Genomic DNA, 19775 nt, shown 5'->3' with positions numbered 1-19775 from the left:
TTGTCACTGCTTGCAAATGACATAATACTCTACATAGAAAATTCTAAAGACGCCACCAGAAAACTACTAGAGCTCATCAATGAATTTTCTAAAGTTGTAGGATACAAAATTAATATATAGAAATCTGTTCCATTTCTATACACTAACAAACTATCAGAAAGAGAAATTAAGGAAACAATCCCATTTACCATCACATCAAAAAGTATAAAATACCTAGGAATAAACCTACCTAAGCAGGTAAAAGACCTGTATTCAGAAACCTATAAGACACCGATGAAAGAAATTGAAGATGACACAAACAGATGGAAAGATATACCATGTCTGTGGGTTGGTAGAATTAATATTGTTAAAATGACCATACCACCAGGAGATTCCATATTTATGTCTAAAATAATTCCTTAACAATAACCTAGATTCAGTTTATGCATCTCTGTTATTGACGCCTGTTGGAGAAAAGTGTTAGAAATAAAAAGAAGGGTAGCAAGTTGTGTTATCTGGGTTTTTTTTGTTTTGTTTTGTTTTTTACCAGCACAATGTTAGGTTATATTACATCAAAAAAGTTTTTAATGGTCCCAAATATATATACTCAACAACTAAGCATACACTCAGGAGAAAAAAAAAAAATCAAAAACAAAATGAAACAAAAAAATTATGACACAAATGACCACATCTAGAATTTCACTCAATCTTTAATCAAGTAGGGACAAATCCCCACTTAAAAAAAAAATCTGCAGTGTGAAGGGCAAAGGGAATAGATAAAAAAGAGGAAACTTCATATTCGCCCCTCCCCCAAAGAGGTTTTTCCAAACCTGCTGTAGCTTGACTAAAATGTTCAGAATGTACGATTTTAAAGGCAGGTCTCTTTATACAAAGAAACTGCTGGCATTCTTAACTAGTGAAGAATTAGGGCAGAAAAGCCTATTCTTCTGAGTCTCAAACATGGTCCGAGAAAGCATATTCTGATTGTAGCAACTGACCAGTCAATCCAGAGTTCCACTTTCAAAACCCCTGCCCTGTTGGCTTTTCGTTTCCATTTCCTTCCCTGAGAAAAGGGCAATGTGTGGTCCAAGCTTAGACCTCGAAGGTGTAAGTCTTCCCCCTAAATGTATAACTATCCCCTCCTCCTGCTCCACTGAATTGGCACTTGATGAGCAGAAGTCAAGTGTGCGAGCTGAGCTGTGTCAGTCATTCACAAGAGGCCACTGCTTTGTTATAGATTTTGTGGTGGGGAGGGGTAGAGAACCAGTTTTCTCAACAGGTACTGATCACAGGCAGTTGCCATTATGACTCAAACTTTGCTTTCTTTGACAAAGGGAGCGTGTCTTCCTTGTCTTCATCCTCATCATCATCCTCATCATCATCAGGATAATCTACCAGACCCACGAGGCCTCCCTTGGTAGTAATAGCTGCCGTCTGAGATGTATTTTTAGGGATGGATCCAGGTGAGCCTGGAGAACCAGGCAGATTTATTGCAGGTGACTGGCTGGAGAGGGTAGTCTTTGTTCCACTAGAAAGGGAAAGCTTGAAACTTGGGCTCTGCCGACCCAGAAAGATTTGTTTTCAGAAGCACCTCCTTTTCCTCACTTTCTTTTAATTTCTTCCTCTCCATGAATTTACTTATTGGATCCATAATGTCATCATCATTCTTAGTTTTGTCAGATGGAGACACGACAGCTTCTCCATCTTCCATGTCATCTTCTTCTGTGTTGAACCACATCTCCTCTTCATCTTCTGTTGTTCTGGCGTCTCTTCGATATCTATGATTCCTCAAAATGGAATGCATACTGTCAAGTTTGGGATTATCTTGCCTTTCTCTTTGTTGTTCAAATCTCAGTTTCAATCCTTTAAATGTTTGTACATAATCTACATCTTCCAATGCTTTCCAGTAAATTTCAATTACATGATCAATTAATGATTTTATATTTTCCACTCTAATAAATTCAAACATTTCTATTATGGCAGAGTTCATCAGATTGTAGCGGGATCCATTGTTGAGAAATGCTTTGACTACTGGTTCAAACAAAAAACTTTTCATTATATAGCGGTTGTAAAACTCATCTTTTAATCCAATAATCTTTCTCTTAAAACGAAGAGCACATAATGCCAAGAAAGCATGCTTCGAGGCCATAAGAACTAACACTCTCCGGAGAATGTCCTTATTAATAATGTAGTTCTTTATGTGGTAGGTATGGTGCTCCACACAAAATGTTAACAATTCCAATACAAGTGCCAACAACTGGGCAGTCTGAAAATCATCTTTGCTAGGTTTGTCTTCTGTTGTATTTGCCAGTAAGGGAGCAGTAAGGACATGCATACAGTGCTTGTAGAAGAAACCCAGAAATTCAGTCTTTTCTGTTTTATTGGCAGTAGCTAACATGTTTTCTGGGTCAACTAATGTTCGAAGGAGGCCCATAAGCTGGACTGCTCCTCCATGTTCAGGGTCTGTATCACAAATCATATGTTCTATAATGAGGTTGATGAGCAAAATATCATCATCATTCTGTTGTGCCTCCTGCATGAGAAACTCTCGTACCATGGATGGATTATATTCAACCAAGTATGATAATATATCAGTAGCAGCACTTCGCACCTGTGTATCATCCATGCCGAGGATGACTTCTAAAGCTGGTAATATACCCATGTTTGACAAAGTCTTGAAAAAAGCATCTCTGTTTTGAGGTTGTAGCGTTTGGGAGAATGCACAAAATTCTTTTAAAAAGTTAACCAATTCCTGTCTTTTTTCCTCATCTGTTGCTTCATGTTAGCTGTGCAAACAAATCTGTCAGAAATTTTTCATCTTCCTGTAACATACCAACAATTTTTACCTTATTGAAAAAGATAAAAGAGTGAAGTGTTGATAACATATTTTCTTCAAAGACTGAAGGAGTAGGTAGAACCATGTCTTGTATATACTGAACTCTGTATGTCTGATGAATTTTTTGTTTCAGCTCAGGATCTGATATGGGAATCACTTCTTTAAACTTGGCTGTTTTAGATAGAAATTCCCTATGTTTTCGTGGTTGTGATAAAGCAGGATCATATTCTAAGCATCCAATGACGTCCATTATACATTCCTCAGAGAACATAACTTCAAAAAGAGCAGTTCGATTCAAGAGGAAGATGCCTTTGATAATTTCATACAAGTGGTGCAGTCCTTCAATATTTTCCAAATCCTCACACACATGAAAAAGCTCTAAGAGCTTTTTAATGTAATCCTCATTTCCCAGTGCTAGTGCAAGTTTTTCACGACGCAGGGGGGAAGGTAAAGATGATGCCACAAGTTCTGCAATTTCCTCAAGGCGACTTAATTCACAAGATGGCAATTCTAAACCTGCCGATGACATATCATCGAAACGCTCCTCTTCAGACTCATCTACAAGGTCCTGAGTGATGTCCACTGATGGGTTCTTTCCTTGAACCTGACATATTTTCTCCCAGATTTCATCACATCCAGCTTTTTCTTGAAAGCTAAGGGCCAAGTCATAATTTTCTGCTTCAGACCACACAATCAAAGTGTCCTGTTGTTTCTGGTATACAGTATTAGGATTTATTTTGGACTCTAAAAGTAGAGAACCGTCGCTCTCGGCCCTGACAAGCAGGGACATGCCCTTCAGCTGCTCCACGTAGCCTGACGACACATGCCCGGTGCCCCGGTCGTCCCACTGCCGGTCCTCGTTGAGTGTGTAAACCTTCACCCGCCGCCGGGTGTCGGTCATCGTGCCGCCCGGGGGCCAGGGCAAAGGCCCCGCCGGAGTCGCCTGGGAAGGGGGTCCAGGGAAGGCGGGAGCCGAGGCGAGAGGACGCCCACGAGCGGAGGGCTCCCCGGCCTCACTGCCGCCGCTGGCCGCCCTGGGGCCGCGCTGCTGCCCTCATGGCCCGCCGCCGGGCCTGAGCTCTGGCCCCCGCCTTTCCTCGCCTCCGGCTCCTCGGCACTATTGTCCAGGCCCAGCGAACCCAGCCGCCCGAGGGGGCGGCGCAGCGCTTCGCAGCCTCCCGCCCCGCCGCGCTAAGAACTCGCGGCGCCGTTCACTGCCCTGCTCCCGCCTCCGCCATGATCTCTGTGAAGCTGCTTCCCGCGCCGCCTCCTCCTCAGGCCGCCACCGCCATGTTTTCCTTCCTTATGCCTGGCCCTGCCTCCGCAGCCGGAGACTGCGCTCCGCTCCCCTGCTTCAAATATCCGAAGCTGACCGGCGCCTGGTCCTGCTGCAGCTGCCACCACTACGCGGGAGACTCCGAGAGCCCCCTGGCGCACGAGCGCTTTTGGCTACTGGGAGTCCCTTTCCTTCCGCCGCTGCTGCTGCCGCCTCTTTCGTCGCCTCTTCCGTCTAACTCACAGAGCCAAAGCCGCTGCCATCTTGGTTCGCCCCTCAATAGCGGCGCGCGGGGCCAACCCCGTAGCAGCTTCCGGGGCGGCCCATTGGCCCCACCATTTAAAGAGACAGGAGGGAAGCCGCGAGCCTCGCAGCAACGGAGGCCTCGGACGGAGACCTTGTTATCTGGGTTTTAAACAGACTCTGTTGGGTGGAATTAGGAGACACACCTCTTCACCTTTGAACTATTTACGTAAGCTGAGTTCTTTCTGGGGGAAAAGATGGAAACCCCACCATTCAATAAGGGTTCAGACAGACATTTTGGGCAAATCGAGGGTGAGGACCTCAGTGGAAGTCTTAGACCATTGAGAGCATGACCAAAACCGTGAGAAAGAATCCATTGGAAGACAGGAGGATGTCTGGCAGGTTAGGTCATGCTCAGGAACAGCACTCCATCTTGAAGAGGTTCCAGCAACAATGCAGAGGTCAACCCTTGGTTTGTGCATCCCAGGAGAAAGTGTATGTGTTAATAATTGCAACAAGTTGCTGACTTTAGGACTCAAGCAAGTTTATTGTGGGACACTTTCTCTGAGTGTAATACAGAAAGAATAGTCTCTACATGTTGCACAAGCATCAGTGCCATCTCTTGGGAGCCTGACAACTGACTGATTACCCAGTTTGGAGCACATGTGTTAGGAGAAGAGTTCCATCTCAGAGTGATGCCTCTGAGAGATTTTTGAGGCTTGAAGCTGTGGGGTTTTGGCCTGTTTGTAGTGGCTAGCTATAAATAACGGCAGACCCACTGGCTAGTGAAAACACCCCTGATTCTTCCCGAAAATTCTTGAGGAGAAATGACTTCCTGCAGTTAAGGAGATGAAACATGTAAATTCGAAATTCTTTTTATACTTTTATATGGAAGTTTGCAATCTCACTGGGAGATAGATAAATGATATGATCTCCTTGATAGAGAGAGTATCTGTATCACTTTAAAATATGTTGCTGATCTCAGAACACACACCCTTTGGTGGCCAAGACCCTTTTAAGGCTCTGGTATAGCACAGGAGCAGAAATGTTTGGGTCATAGGATCTTAGAGGAGGTATGATTTACTCCATGGGTGTCCAGCCAGTTGGAGTCAGGCAGTGCCCAGTCCAACCCTGATGCAGAAAGGGATATCTTCACAAAGACTTTGTTGAACCAATGTGATAATATCCTCTAAGTTGTTTCCCAGTTAAGCCCCCCCACCTCATATTCTTGGAAACCTAACAAAGGGGAAGCAGGAGAGATTGTGCTGTTATTTGCAGGGTTTTTGTCTTATTTTTTAATGTTATAAATAGGCTATTGTGAGAGAACATTCTAAATTATCTAGATTTTCTATATTAGAGAGAGGATACACTTCATCTTTCCTAATCAACGTGATCATTTATAGGGAAGGGTCTATATAACCAGCCCCAGCAAGGACACCTTCAGACTCTAGCAGATGGATTCTAAACTAATTAGTTGGGAATGAAACATCTATAGCAAATGCATTATGTAAATACAGGCCATTTAAGATTACCCTGTCTTGAAGAGATAAAATTAGATACTTAGCAGAGAAGGGGGAGGTTGGGAGCAGATTAGAGGTTCATTTAGATTATATTTTGTTATTAGTTCTCCTTATCATTAACATCTGGCCTCTGTAGCTATAAATTATAAATATTCCACAGGTATTAGATCAAGTTTTCAATTGATTTTAGAAGACTGATTTATATATGGCCACAGAGCAGGTAACATCTGAGGCAGAATATGATTATAAACTGAATGGAGTTAATATTTGGGGGAAAATGTATAATTAGTTGAAGGTCCCTGCAGATTCACCAGTGTACTTCTATATTTTTCTTTGAAGTTCATTTGAAAATAAAATCTATGATGAGCTTACTTGACCAGTTTTGAACACTTTCATTTTACTACATTAAAAAGAGAGTATTTGCAATGGTTTTGTAGTGCGCTGATGAGGCTGAACTGTTTCCCTAGGTATTTCCGGTTAGGGTAAGCCACAGGAGAGATTCTTGCTCAAGACTGGTAGGGTGGAAGTGAAGCAGTAACCATTTGGTAGCTCACAGACATTGCTGCTTATCCTCTGGTTCACATTGTTGAAACCAAGTGCTCCACCTTCCCCCAGGTCTTCTTTCAGTTTCTCTGACTCTTGGGCAAGGTGTGTGTTTAGTTCTGCAACCAAGAGCCCCAGCTTCTGTAGGATACCCCTGTCACCAACACCAGAGGCAGCAAGAAGAAACCTGGGTGTCAGTCCCTCTTTGTGGGAATCCAGCTCAGGCTGGTGAGTTCCAGTTCCGTCTTGTTCATCCCTACTCTATGTCCATCTTCCCTTCCTGACTACCCTGGGGACTTCAAGCTCCTTCATCAGAGTTGGAGACCCCAACCTTACGGTGCCACAGCTTCCACAATCCCTGTATCAAATCCCTTCATACAAGTTGTTCTCAGTTGAGGGTAATTTTTTTTTTTTGGTCACGCACAGCTTGCGGGATCTTAGTTTAGTTCCCCGACCAGGGATCAAGTCCATGCCTCTGCTGCAGTGGTAGCGTGGAGTTCTAACTGCTGGATGCCAGTGAATTCCCAACTGAGGGCAATTTTCACTCCCATAGGAAACTTGGTGATCTTTGGAGATGTCTTATCGTGACAGAAGTGAGGAGGTGGGAGGGGTAGGGAGGCAGGCATGAGGGTTGCTACTGGCATCTAGTTGACAGAGTTCAGGTACATGGCTAAACATCCTACTACGTGCAGGTCAGCACCCTGTGGCCCTTGTGCGACCCCCGCCCCGACCCCAACACACACACATAGAATTATCCGGTGCAAAATGTTAATTTTGGAGGTTGAGAAACCCGTAGGGTTTGGACTGGATAATTCTTTATGAGGTAGAAGGTTCAGGGGCTGTGGTTCTGTTTCAGATTGAACCCTAATTTTTTTTTTAAAGAAAAATTTTTAAAAAGAAATTTATTTATATTTTATTTTATTTTTATTTTTTGTGTGCAGGCTGAAAGCTTTATTTATTTTTATTATTATCTTAAAAAATTTTTAAGCCTATTTATTTATTTAACATCTTTATTGGAGTACAATTGCTTTACAATGGTGTGTTAGTTTCTGCTTTATAACAAAGTGAGTCAGTTATACATATACATATGTCCCCATATTTCTTCCCTCTTGCGTCTCCCTCCCTCCCACCCTATTTATATTTTATTTTTGGCTGCGTTGGGTCTTTGTTGCTGAGCGTGGGCTTTCTCTAGTTGCGGCAAGCGGGGGCTACTCTTCATTGTGGTGCACGGGCTTCTCATTGAGGTGGCTTCTCTTGTTGCGGAGCATGGGCTCTAGGCGTGTGGGCTTCAGTAGTTGTGGCACGCGGGCTCAGTAGTTGTGGCTTGTGGGCTCTAGAGCGCAGGCTCAGTAGTTGCAGTGCATGGGCTTAGTTGCTCTGCAGCATGTGGGATCTTCCTGGACCAGGGATCAAACCCGTGTCCCCTGCATTGGCAGGCGGATTATTAGCCACTGCACCACCAGGGAAGTCCCAGAAGCCTAATATTTTAAAACAAATATTTTAGCAGTTTCCTCCTTGTCAGCAAAACTACATTTTCATTAAAGACCAAAAAGATGAAAACTTCCTTGGCTGTGCCATGTGGCTTGCGGATCTTAGTTCCCTGACTGGGGATCGAACCTGGGCCCTGGGAAGTGAAAATGCCAAGTCCTAACCACTGGACTTCCAGGGAATTCCCAAAAAGATGAAAACTTAAAAAAAAATTATTTAGTTAGTTTTATTTTTGGCTGCGTCAGGTGTTAGTTGTGGCAGACGGGATCTTTCATTGCAGTGCATGGGCTCTTCATTGTGGCGGTTGCGCTTCTCTCTAGTTGTGGTGCACAGGCTCCAGAGCTCAGGGGCTCTGTGGTTGCAGCATGCAGGCTTAGTTGCCCCGCAGCCTGTGGGATGTTAGTTCCCTGACCAGGGATTGAACCTGCATTCCCTGCATTGGAAGGTGGATTCTTAACCACTGGACCACCAGGGAAGTCCCAAAAGATGAAAACTTTTGATGAACATACACAGCTATCAATCTCTGGTGATATATTTATAGCTATAGAGCACGGTCAGATCCTAACATTTATGAAACACATACTATATAGTAAAAATCACAAAAGTTCTCTGTCAAAGTGTTTTTCTCAAATTGAGAGACTTCTTTTTTTTTTTTTAAACAGCAGATGTTGGGTTTATAGGAAAATTGAGCAGAAAGTAGAGTTCCCCTATATCCATATCCACATCGCCTCTCCAACTGAGTTTTCACTATCATTAACATCTCTGTTAGTGAGTGTAAGTTTATCACAATTAACGAACCAATATTGATATGCTACTAAAGTTCATAGTTTACATTAGGGTTCATTCTGTGTTTGTATTAGTCTGCTCAACCTTCTGTAACAAAATACCATAGACCGGTTGGCTAAAACACCAAAATTGATTTGCTCACAATTCTGTGGGCTGGAAGTCCAAGATCAAGGTCCAGTAGGGTTCTGTTTCTGGTGAGAGCTCTTCCTGGCTTGTAGATGGCTGGCTTCTCTCTGTGTGCCCACATGATCTTTCCTTTGTGCTTGAGGAGAGAGAGAGAGAGAGAGAGAGAGCTTTCTGTGTTTCTTCTTATAAGGACACTAATCCTATCATAGCAGGGCCCCATTCTTATGAGCTCATTTAACCTTAATTACCTCCTTATAGGCCCTATGTCCAAAAACAGTCACGCTGGGGATTAGGGTTCGGGAGAACACAGTTGAGTCCATAGCAGTTTTAGAGTTTTTGACAAATGCATAATATCATGTATCCACCATTAAAGTATCATACAGAATAGTTTCATTGTCCTAAAGATCTCGTGTACACCACCTATTCATCTCTCCCCTCAAATCCCTGGCAACCATTGATCTCTTTACTGTCTCTATAGTGTTGCCTTTTCCAGAACACCATATAGTTGAAATCATAACAATATGTAGCCTTTTCAGACTGACTTCTTTACTTAGCAATATGTGTTTAAGTGTCCTGCATGTCTTTTTGTGTCTTGATAGGACATATCTTTTTATTGCCCCACAATATTCATTGTATGGATGTACCACAGTTTGTTTATCCATTGACCTATTGAAAGACATCTTGGTTGCTTCCAATTTTTGGAAATTATGAATAAAGCTTGTATAAATATTCATGTGCAAGTTTTTGTGTGGATATACATCTTGAACTCATTTGCATAAGTATCCAGGAGTACAGTTGCTGGATTGAATGGTAACACTATGTTAAGCTTTGTAGGAAACTATCAAACTGTCTTCCAAAATTGGTGTGCCATATTGCATCCCACCAACAATGAATGAGAATTCCTGTTGCTTTACATTCCTGTCAGCATTTGGTGTTGTCTGTGTAATAGGTGCATAGTGGTGGCTCATTGTTTTAATTTTCAATTTCCTAATGATATGTGATATTGATTGTCTTTTTCTATGTTTACTTGCTATCCATATATCTTTGTTGGTGAGGTATCAGTTCAGATCTTTTCTTTTTTTTATTGCCTTGTTTTACAAAAATTTATTTATTTTTGGCTCCATTGGGTCTTCATTGCTGCGCGTGGGCTTTCTCTAGTTGAGGTGAGCGGGGGCTACTCTTTGTTGCAGTGCGTGGGCTTCGCATTGCAGTGGCTTCTCTTGTTGCGTAGCATGGGCTATAGGTGCACAGGCTTCAGTAATTGTGGCTCACGGTCTCTAGAGCACAGGCTTAGCTGTTGTGGCGCATGGGCTTATTTACTCCACAGCATGTGGGATCTTCCTGGACCAGGACTCGGACCTGTGTCCCGTGCATTGGCAGACGGATTCTGAACCAGTGCACCACCATGGAAGCCCAGTCCAGATCTTTTGCCTTCTCTTAAATTGGGTTGTGTGTTTTCTTATTGTTGAGTTTTAAGAGTTCTTTATATATTCAGAAATAAGGGCTTGTCTTTTCATTCTCTTAACAGTGTCTTTCACAGAACAGAAGTTTTACACTTTAATTAAGTTCAGCTTATCAATTGTTTCTTTCATGGGTTCTGCTTTTGGTGTTGTATCTGTAAACTCACTGCCAAATCTAAGGTCACCTAAATTTTTTCTGATGTTGTCTTTTAGGAGGTTTATAGTTTTATGTTTTATATTTAGGTCTATAATCCATTTTGAATTAATTTTTGTGAAAGGTGTAGGGTCTGTCTAGGTTATTTTTTTTTCTTTTTGCATGTAGATGTCCAGTTGTTACAGCATTATTTATCAAAAAGACTATTGTTATAGGCTGAATTGTGTCCCCCCTAGCCCCCCAAATTCATATGTTGAAGCCTTAGCTCAGTGCTTTAGAATGTGACTGTATTTAGAGATAGGGCTTTCAAAGAAGTAAGTTAAAATGAGTTGTTAGAGTGGGCTCTTATCCAGTGTGACTGATATCCTTATAAAAAGGGACTACAAACACCAGACACATATACAGACCAAGAGATGACCATATGAAGACACAGTGAGAAAGTTGCCATCTGCAAGCCAAGGAGAGAAGCCTCAAAAGAAACCAGACCTGCTGACGCCATGATCTTGGACTTCTAGCCTCCAGAACTGTGACAAATAAATTTCTGTTGTTTAAGCCATCCAGTCTGTGATATGTTGTAATGGCAGTCCTAGAAAACTAATACAACTATCATTTATCCATTGAATTGCTTTTGCTTCTTTGTCAAAGATCAGCTGTCTGTATTTATGTGGGTGTATTTTTGTGCTTCCTATTCTGTTTCATTGATTGATTTGTCTGTTTTTCACCAGTACCATATTGTGTTAATTACTGCAGCTTTATATTAAGTCTTTAAAGTTAAGTAGTGTCAGTCCTCCAACTTTGTTCTTCTTCACTATTTTGTTGGTTATTTTGAGTCTTTTGTCTTTCCATATAAACTTTAGAATCAGTTTGTCAGTATGCACAAAATAACTAGCTAGGATTTTGATTGGGATTGCATTTGAATCTATAGGTCAAAATGGGAAGAACTGAGCTCTTAACAACATTTTGTCCTCCTATCCATGAACATGAACTATCTCTCCGTTTATTTAGATATTCTTTGATTTCATTCATTGGAGTTTGTATTTTTCCTCATGTAGATCTTGTACATATTTTGTGAGGTTTATACTAATATATTTCTTTTTTTGAGTGCTAATGTAAATGATGTGTTTTTAATTTCAAATTCTAATTTTTCATTGCTGGCATTTAGGAAAGCGATTGACATATGTTAGTTTTCTTTGGGGACAGGCAGTTGCTGAGGAAAAAGAAATGCTCTGGGCTTATTTCAAAATGGTTAATTTTTCCCTTCCACTGCCACAAGCACAAGGGGGGTTTTTCTCTGATCTTCACTCTGAGAATGTGGAGGGGCTCTTGAAGGTAAAACTCAAAAAATGTGAGGTTTCCCCTGAAGCTGGGCACCCTGGAGTTTTTATCTCTTAAGTTAGACCAAACTCAGTATCCAGAAATTAGTGAATTGTCCTTTAAGAGGTCCTTCCAGGCTCTAGCAGCAGCTTCTGCTCCAGTAAGCTGTGATTCTCTGTATTCTTCAGTTTCTCCAGTTTTCAGGGCAGTGGTTTGCCCTATGGTCTCAGTTCTCTGGTGGATCTAAGCAGAGTTGTTGATTTTCGCTTTGTTCAGTTCTTTTTTTTTTTAGATATGAGGATGGGAATTACAATTTCCAAGCTCTTTACATGTCAGACTGGAAACTAGAAGTCTCACAGCATTTTATAAAGTATCAGGAGCCTCAAGTATTATAAAAATAACACATCAGTAGCATTATATTGAACAATATGGACATTTTTCACTATATACTTTTATTTTACGTGATTATTAAAGGAAATGTAAGCTCTGTTAAAAAGAAAGATAAAGTAATTAAAACAGCAGTTTCTAATTAGTCCTATCACCCAACACCATCTCTGTTCACATTCTAGTAAATGTCTCCTTCCTTCCTCCCTCCTCTTCAGATTTTGTGAAGCGCCTACAATCTGCTGTTCCCTGAGCTAGATGCAGGTTCTTTGGAGTTTCTTGTACCTGTATCATTGTGTGCCTGTAAGCTATGTGATGAACTCAATTCTCCCAACCATTTTCTTCTGGTTCAACTAGTACTGGTTCAGTATCACAGTGCCCTGCGATGTCATCTGGTTTCACTTGGAACAAAAAAGATTCTACTTTTAGAGATACACAAGAGGACAGATATCACCTGGTAGTACTTAGTGATGACATAGTCATCCAAACTTTTTTGTTTGTTTTTGTTTTTTGTTTTTGCGGCACGCGGGCCTCTCACTGTTGTGGCCTCTCCCGTTGCGGAGCACAGGCTCCGGACGCGCAGGCTCAGCGGCCATGGCTCACGGGCCCAGCCGCTCCGCGGCATGTGGGATCTTCCCGGACCGGCGCACGAACCCGTGTCCCCTGCATCGGCAGGTGGACTCTCAACCACTGCGCCACCAGGGAAGCCCGAGATTCCTAGCATTCTTCACAGGCAGTGCAAAACTATATTGTTGATTTTGACCTTCTATTTAAATAATTAATATTTTTTTCAACCTAAACAGTAAATCAATAGGGGTCTTGCTAGAAGGCCATTATAATTGACCACCCATGCAGTGAATCCTCCACATTGCTCTTAGTCTTATCTTGCTTTATGGTAGTCACTTAATAGTGAAAAAATGCTATTTATTTCAGCTGATATCTTCCCTTTCACAGAATTCTTACTTTCTTTTGTGGCCAAACATTTGCTCATTAGAATAGTGAGGGTCCTGGGGAAGGCATAGCACTTGGATCGGGCTGCTCCCTGAGGACACAGTGATGGGGGTGAGGACGGGATTAACTTCACTTCCTCCAGGGCTGATTATGGCAGGGAGGTCAGATATGTGGAACTTGAGCTTGAGAAGCTGGAACTAGGCAGCAACCATTGACCATGGTCTCCTCTGTAGACTCTGTGGGTTTGTTTTTCCTCAAATGAGTTTACCAAAAATAACAAACCTCAGGAAAGATTCTGAACCAGAACCACCCATTTGAGCCACTCCCAGATTCCTGACCCACAGAAACTGTGAGATAATTACTATGGTCTGAATGTTTGTATCCCCCCCCAAATTCATATGTTAAAATCCAAATGTCCAAGGTGATGGTATTAGGAAATTAGGTTATGAGGGCAAACCTTCATGAATGGGATTAGTGCTCTTTTAAAAGAGGCTCCAAAGAGATCCCTAGCCGTTTCCATTCTGTGAGGACACAAAGAGAAGTCTGTGACCCAGAAGATTGGACCCTCACCCATCCATGCTGGAACCCTGATCTAGGACTTCCAGTCTCCAGAATTGTGAGAAATAAATTTCTGCTGTTTATAAGCTACTCAGCCTGTGATATTTTGTTATAGCAGCCTGAACCAACTAAGACAATAATAAATGTCTATTGTTTCAGGATGCTGAATTTTGGGATAATTTGTCACATAGCAATAGATAACTAATACATATCAGTGTACAATTCTGTATATTAAATTTTCCCTGTTTAAATTAGTGATGTGTTTTCTGTTTTATGACTGATATAAGCATGAAAATAAATAGAAAGGAAGTCTAAAAAACAGTAATAATGTTTATTGGGGGTAAAAAATCCCAAATTACCTGAAGTTGGAGTATTGATATTATTTATGAGCCCAGATATTATAATGCCAAACTAAAGTGATTATTTCTACATATCAATCTAAGCTTAAGGGTAATTTTATGTGCTCCATATCTATGAAACTTGATAGATATTTCTATATGTCAGTAAAAAAACTAAATTATTTAAACAAATTTTTTTTTTTAGAATCTCAAAAAGAGAAGCATATTAAGAAACATATAGGGGGCTTCCCTGGTGGCGTAGTAGTTGAGAGTCCGCCTGCCGATGCAGGGGACACGGGTTCGTGCCCTGGTCTGGGAAGATCCCACATGCCGCGGAGCGACTGGGCCCAAGAGCCATGGGCGCTGAGCCTGCGTGTCCGGAGCCTGTGCTCCGCAAAGGGAGAGGCCGCAACAGTGAGAGGCCCGCGTACCGCAAAAAAAAAAAAAAAAAAAAAAAAAAAAAAAATATATATATATATATACACACACACACACACACACACATACATACAGCCATTATGGAAAACAGAATAGATGTTCCTCAAAAAAATTAAAAACAGATCTACCATATGATCCAGCTCTCCCACTTCTGGGTATATATCCAAAGAAAATAAAATCACTATCTCAAAGAGATATCTTCACTGCCGTGTTCATTGCAGCATTATTCACAATAGCCAAGATACAGAAACAACTTAAGTGTTCATTGATGGACGAATGCATAAAGCAAATGTGGTATATATGTACTACAATGAAATATTTTTCAGCCTAAAAAAAGAAGGAAATTCTGCCATTTGCAACAACGTGGATGAAACCGGAGGATATTATGCTAAGTGAAGCAACCAGGCACAGAAAGACAAATACTGTATAATTTCACTTATATGTGGAATCTAAAAAAAAGTTGAACTTATAATCACAGAGAATAGAATGGTGGTTGCTAGGGCCTGGGGGGTGGGGGAAAAGGGGAGATATTGGTGAAAGGGTACAAACTTTAAATTATGAATAAGATGAATAAGTTCTGGAGACCTAATGTTATAGTATGGTGACTATACTTAATATATTACATACCTGAAATTTGCTAAGAGAGTAAATATCAATTGTTCTCATCACAAAAGGAAGGGTAATTATGTGAAGTGATGGATATGTTAATTAGCTTTATTGTGGTAATCACTTCACAATGTATATATATATCAAAACATCTCATTCTACAACGTAAGATACACATTTTTATTTGTCAATCATACTTCAGTAAAGCTGGAGAAAAACATAACATACAAAGGTGTATATTTTAAAAAGACATATATATTATATATATGTACATACACACGTATATTTATGTATATTTAAAATGAAGGATGTAGCAAACCCAACTATCAGTCATTTAAATAAAAGGACATTTATTGTTCTTAACTTGAAGAAAACAAATTACCTGAGTGATATTACATGTATCAGCTTGTAGGCTTTAACAGACCTTCAGCGTTTTACCCTATGCAGCCATCGTTTTTGATATCAGCTGTAAAGTTATTGATAGCTCAACAGTTATTGACAGTTATTGAAAGCCATACATATATATGGCTTTCAGAGGCTGAGATTCTGAACTTTACAATTTAAATATTTTATTTTGGAAGGGATGGAAAGTCAGTTTTATAGTTTCTACAGAACTGGAAGTCCTTCACTCAAAATGACTCCTAGCCATTTATTCATTAGTCAATTCAAGCCTGTGAAATAATTCCTCTTCCATTCACAAGCAAGGAGGGAGGTGGCCGTGAAGCCACTATTGCTTGCACTGCAGGTAGTTAAGCCAGCGATTGGCTGCTGTCACTTATATAATTGATTACCGTTACAAGATGGCATAGAAAACAAAGATTGCCAGAGAAAGCACTGGAGGATTTTATGGGAGGATGTAGTGACAACAAAGAGTTTAAGTACTTTGCCGAAGGTAAATCTAGTCAGTGGTGGGGCTGGGATTTAAACTCAGGCACCCTGGCTCTAGTGCTTGTTCATAATAGCTATAGGGATTTGAGGAAAGGACTTTCAGAGGAGAAAAGGTAGAGAATGATTTATCCATAAGGCCCCATTTAAAACCTGCTTCCTTTGTGAAACCTTGATGAATCATTTTAACTGGATGTAATCCCCCCTGCTTGGGACAACTCTAACTCAGAGTGTCATTTCCAGTACTCCGGTGACATTTAACATAAATGGCCACATAATACAGCTATTTGTGTGTACATCTCATAAATCCATTGAGATTTACTCAGCTGAGGTATTCTAAAAATTTCATGCATAAATTGAGTTATTTGTAGTGAGGTGGATGGACCTAGAGTCTGTCATACAGAGTGAAGTAAGTCAGAAAGAGAAAAACAAATACCATATGCTAACACATATATATGGAATATAAAAAAAAAAATTGGTCATGAAGAACCTAGGGGCAAGACGGGAATAAAGACAGACCTACTAGAGAATGGACTTGAGGACATGTGGAAGGGGAAGGGTAAGCTGGGACAAAGTGAGAGAGTGGTAGTGTATATATGGACATATATACACTGCCAAATGTAAAATAGATAGCTAGTAGGAAGCAGTCACATAGCACAGGGAGATCAGCTCAGTGATTTGTGACCATCTAGAGGGGTGGGACAGGGAGGGTGGGAGGAAGGGAGATGCAAGAGGGAAGAGATATGGGGATATATATATATGCATAACTGATTCACTTTGTTATAAAACAGAAACTAACACACCATTGTAAAGCAATTATACTCCAATAAAAATGTTAAAAAATAAAATATAAAAAAAATTTCATGCATAATTTGAAATTCTACAAGTCCAATTTTAAACGGATTGTAGAGATTGCTATTTAAAGCAACTTTGATAATATCTATCAAAATTACAAATGGTTAAAACCTTTGGTCCAACAATTCCATTTCTGGAATCTTACAGATATACTTGCAAAATGATAGTTATACAAGGTTATTCTTTGCAACATTGTTCGTAATAGCAAAAAACTGATGATACCTCTCTGAGAGTCATAAACACTATTTCTTAAATATTTCCATTTTTCCCCCTGGTTAGGATTGCTTTTCCTGATTCTCTTGTGGTTGGGCAGGGCCATGTGACAAGTTAGTTGTAATCAGAAATGATACGTATCACTTTGAGATCAAGGCATTAAATAGCCAGTTGTGGGACCCTCCAGAACATTTTTTTCTCTTCACCACAGTGATGGGCAGTGTTTGAAATGGAGACTCCTCCATTAGCCTGGGTCGGATATGAGAAGATATGGAGCAGGGTGCCTGGCTAAACTGCAGTTGACATCTGGCATGAGTGAAAACTGCCTCAAACCCTTTGTGAAATCAGAGTAGCAGTTTCTGAATAGGAAGTTTGCAGGGATAATGGCAGAAAATTAAAAAGAAAACTTTAGTTGGAATGGGCTTTCCAGGTACCACTGAAACAATTCACAATTAGGCTACTAAACACAGCCTCAGATAAAATGTGAGGCCTGGAAGCTTTTGCCATCTATCAAATCCTTTTTTTAAAAAAAATTTGTTTTTTTATTTTGGCCGCGCCAGTGAAAGCATGGAGTCTTAACCACTGGACCGCCAGGGAATTCCCTATCAAATCCCAATTTGAGCTACATCTAGAAGTTTTAAAAGCATAGAACAAGTTGTATTAGTTTACGTTCTTTGTAATTTGAAGTTATCTAAATTGAACAATTATTATAGGGATGTACTTTTCATTTTTAAATATTCATTGTTGTTTTGCATGCAAGTCTTTTATCACTTAACACGCTAAGTGATGTGTGTTAGTTATGTAACACCACCTGACATATACAAATTGTGCAAGTAAGCAGTTGATCTTAAAAATTTATTGAGATGTCGGACATACTTGTGTAGAAACACAATAGAATATGAACTTTAACGTGCGGGAATTTTTTATTTTTAAAGAAATGTTGTTCATTGATGGTTAATTTTAGAGATCTCTTTTAGAAGATGGAAACCATTATGCTATGAAAGGAGTGAACATTTCCCAGTTAGTAAATTACATTTTTACATACATTAATCATTACCCAAGAAATGGTCAATTACCAGCTCTGTCCCTTCTCCCAACTCATTAACTCTGAGGCTTATTTTTTCTAAATTCTAAATATTTATCATCTTCAAATCAGCTTTATGCTGCTTTCCCTAAACTATTTTTAAATTTCAGTTTGAGCCTTTGAACTCCTCTTTTATACCTGGCATTAATTTATTTTCACAAACGAAAATGCTGTTGATTGAAAGTATCAATAATTGCAATTGAACCAGGCCCATTTTCCTCTGCAGGCAACTTCTTACTCTAAATTGTAGTCAATGGTATTACAGGCCCACTGCCTTCAGCAATCATTAAACTGGTCCTTTTCTTTCCTTTGGAACTCTCATCAGGGAATGAGGATTGCACTGGATTCTTACTTGGGGATGGAAAATTCCAGCTGCATTATGCATGCCACAAAAAGCGAAGCATCAACACCTCCCTGTTTTTCTTGATTAAAAGCCATTTTTAAATCGGATCAGTGGGTATAGTGAAGTGACACACAAAAGATTTCTTAATGATATAAAAACAGAACTTTAAAAACTGTAACAACAGGGCTTCCCTGGTGGCGCAGTGGTTGAGAGTCCGCCTGCCGATGCAGGGGACACGGGTTCGTGCCCTGGTCCGGGAAGATCCCACATGCCGCGGAGCGGCTGAGCCCTTGAGCCATGGCCGCTGAGCCTGAGCGTCTGGAGCCTGTGCTCCGCAACACAGCAGAGAGGCCACAGCAGTGAGAGGCCCGCGTACCACAAAATAAAAAAAACCAAAAAAAAAACTGTAACAACGATATCAAAAAGTCACACCAGTATGCAGCTTGTTAAAGCAAATGTGCATTTAGAAATCGATATTTATTTCTGGGAAAATCAACTATTCTGATTGTCTGTTGTCTTTCTTTATGCTCTGCCATCTCATTTGTTGTTGAATTACTGAGTGATACCAATTTACCAGAAGATCATTTTTTTGGGGGACAGGATTTTAAAAAAATTGTATCTCAGCAACTGGGGTAAATATTTATGTAAAACAGATGATTAGAGATCTTCTCTCCAGTCTTTGTTCTGAAAACAGGAAATATGTAAAATGTAAGGATTCTATTATCCATTTCTGCATTTTCTGTTTACTAACATTTTATTTGGACTTTCTCTTATTTCTAGACAGTTTTAGTGTTTTTCCAGCTGCCTCTAGGGGGCAACTTAACCTAAATTATCTCTTGGTTAAATGATAGACCTCTATACTAGAAAATTTATGTCAAATGACATTACACAGTCAAGATGATGTCTGTCTAATGCAAATGTGGTGGAATTTGTTTCTGTTCATGGAATCAACTTGAATGAAGTCATTGTCTGTAATTTCAGGCACTCAAAGTCTGTGGGGCTATCAAACTATAATGCTTGTGTGGAGGCAGAGAAGATGAAGGGGGCATAGATCAACCTCATATAACTTCACTGTGAAGTTCTCCATCTGTTCTCAGACCACAGCTGGGCTTCTGGGAAGATGTGGAAGCAAGATTCAGAGGTGCACCACCACACATACCTACTCCTATTCCTCTTCTTTAGTGTGTAAGAACTCCAGTTTACTTGATCTTAAACAAGAAACCTGGATAGCACATTCAACTTGACACTCTTAGTAAACATCTTGTTCCATTTCCAAATTAGATACAGTTTTCCTTCATGGACCTGGTGTGTGGAGGCAGAGAAGATGAAGGGGGCATAGATCAACCTCATATAACTTCACTGTGAAGTTCTCCATCTGTTCTCAGACCACAGCTG

The 19775-nt window shown here is 40.5% G+C and overlaps 1 long non-coding RNA gene and 1 pseudogene across 2 annotated transcripts in view; one reads left to right on the top strand and one right to left on the bottom strand.

Annotated features, from left to right (window-relative positions):
• Positions 1-19775, top strand: part of LOC137204766 (uncharacterized) — a 399567-nt gene that overhangs the window by 49493 nt on the left and 330299 nt on the right. The window lies entirely within an intron of this gene.
• LOC137204763 (serine/threonine-protein phosphatase 4 regulatory subunit 3A pseudogene) lies at positions 542-3736 on the bottom strand (annotated as a pseudogene).

Source organism: Pseudorca crassidens, chromosome 13, assembly GCF_039906515.1.
Source record: "Pseudorca crassidens isolate mPseCra1 chromosome 13, mPseCra1.hap1, whole genome shotgun sequence".
Classification (NCBI taxonomy): domain Eukaryota; kingdom Metazoa; phylum Chordata; class Mammalia; order Artiodactyla; family Delphinidae; genus Pseudorca; species Pseudorca crassidens.
This window is presented reverse-complemented; position numbering and strand designations above follow the sequence as displayed.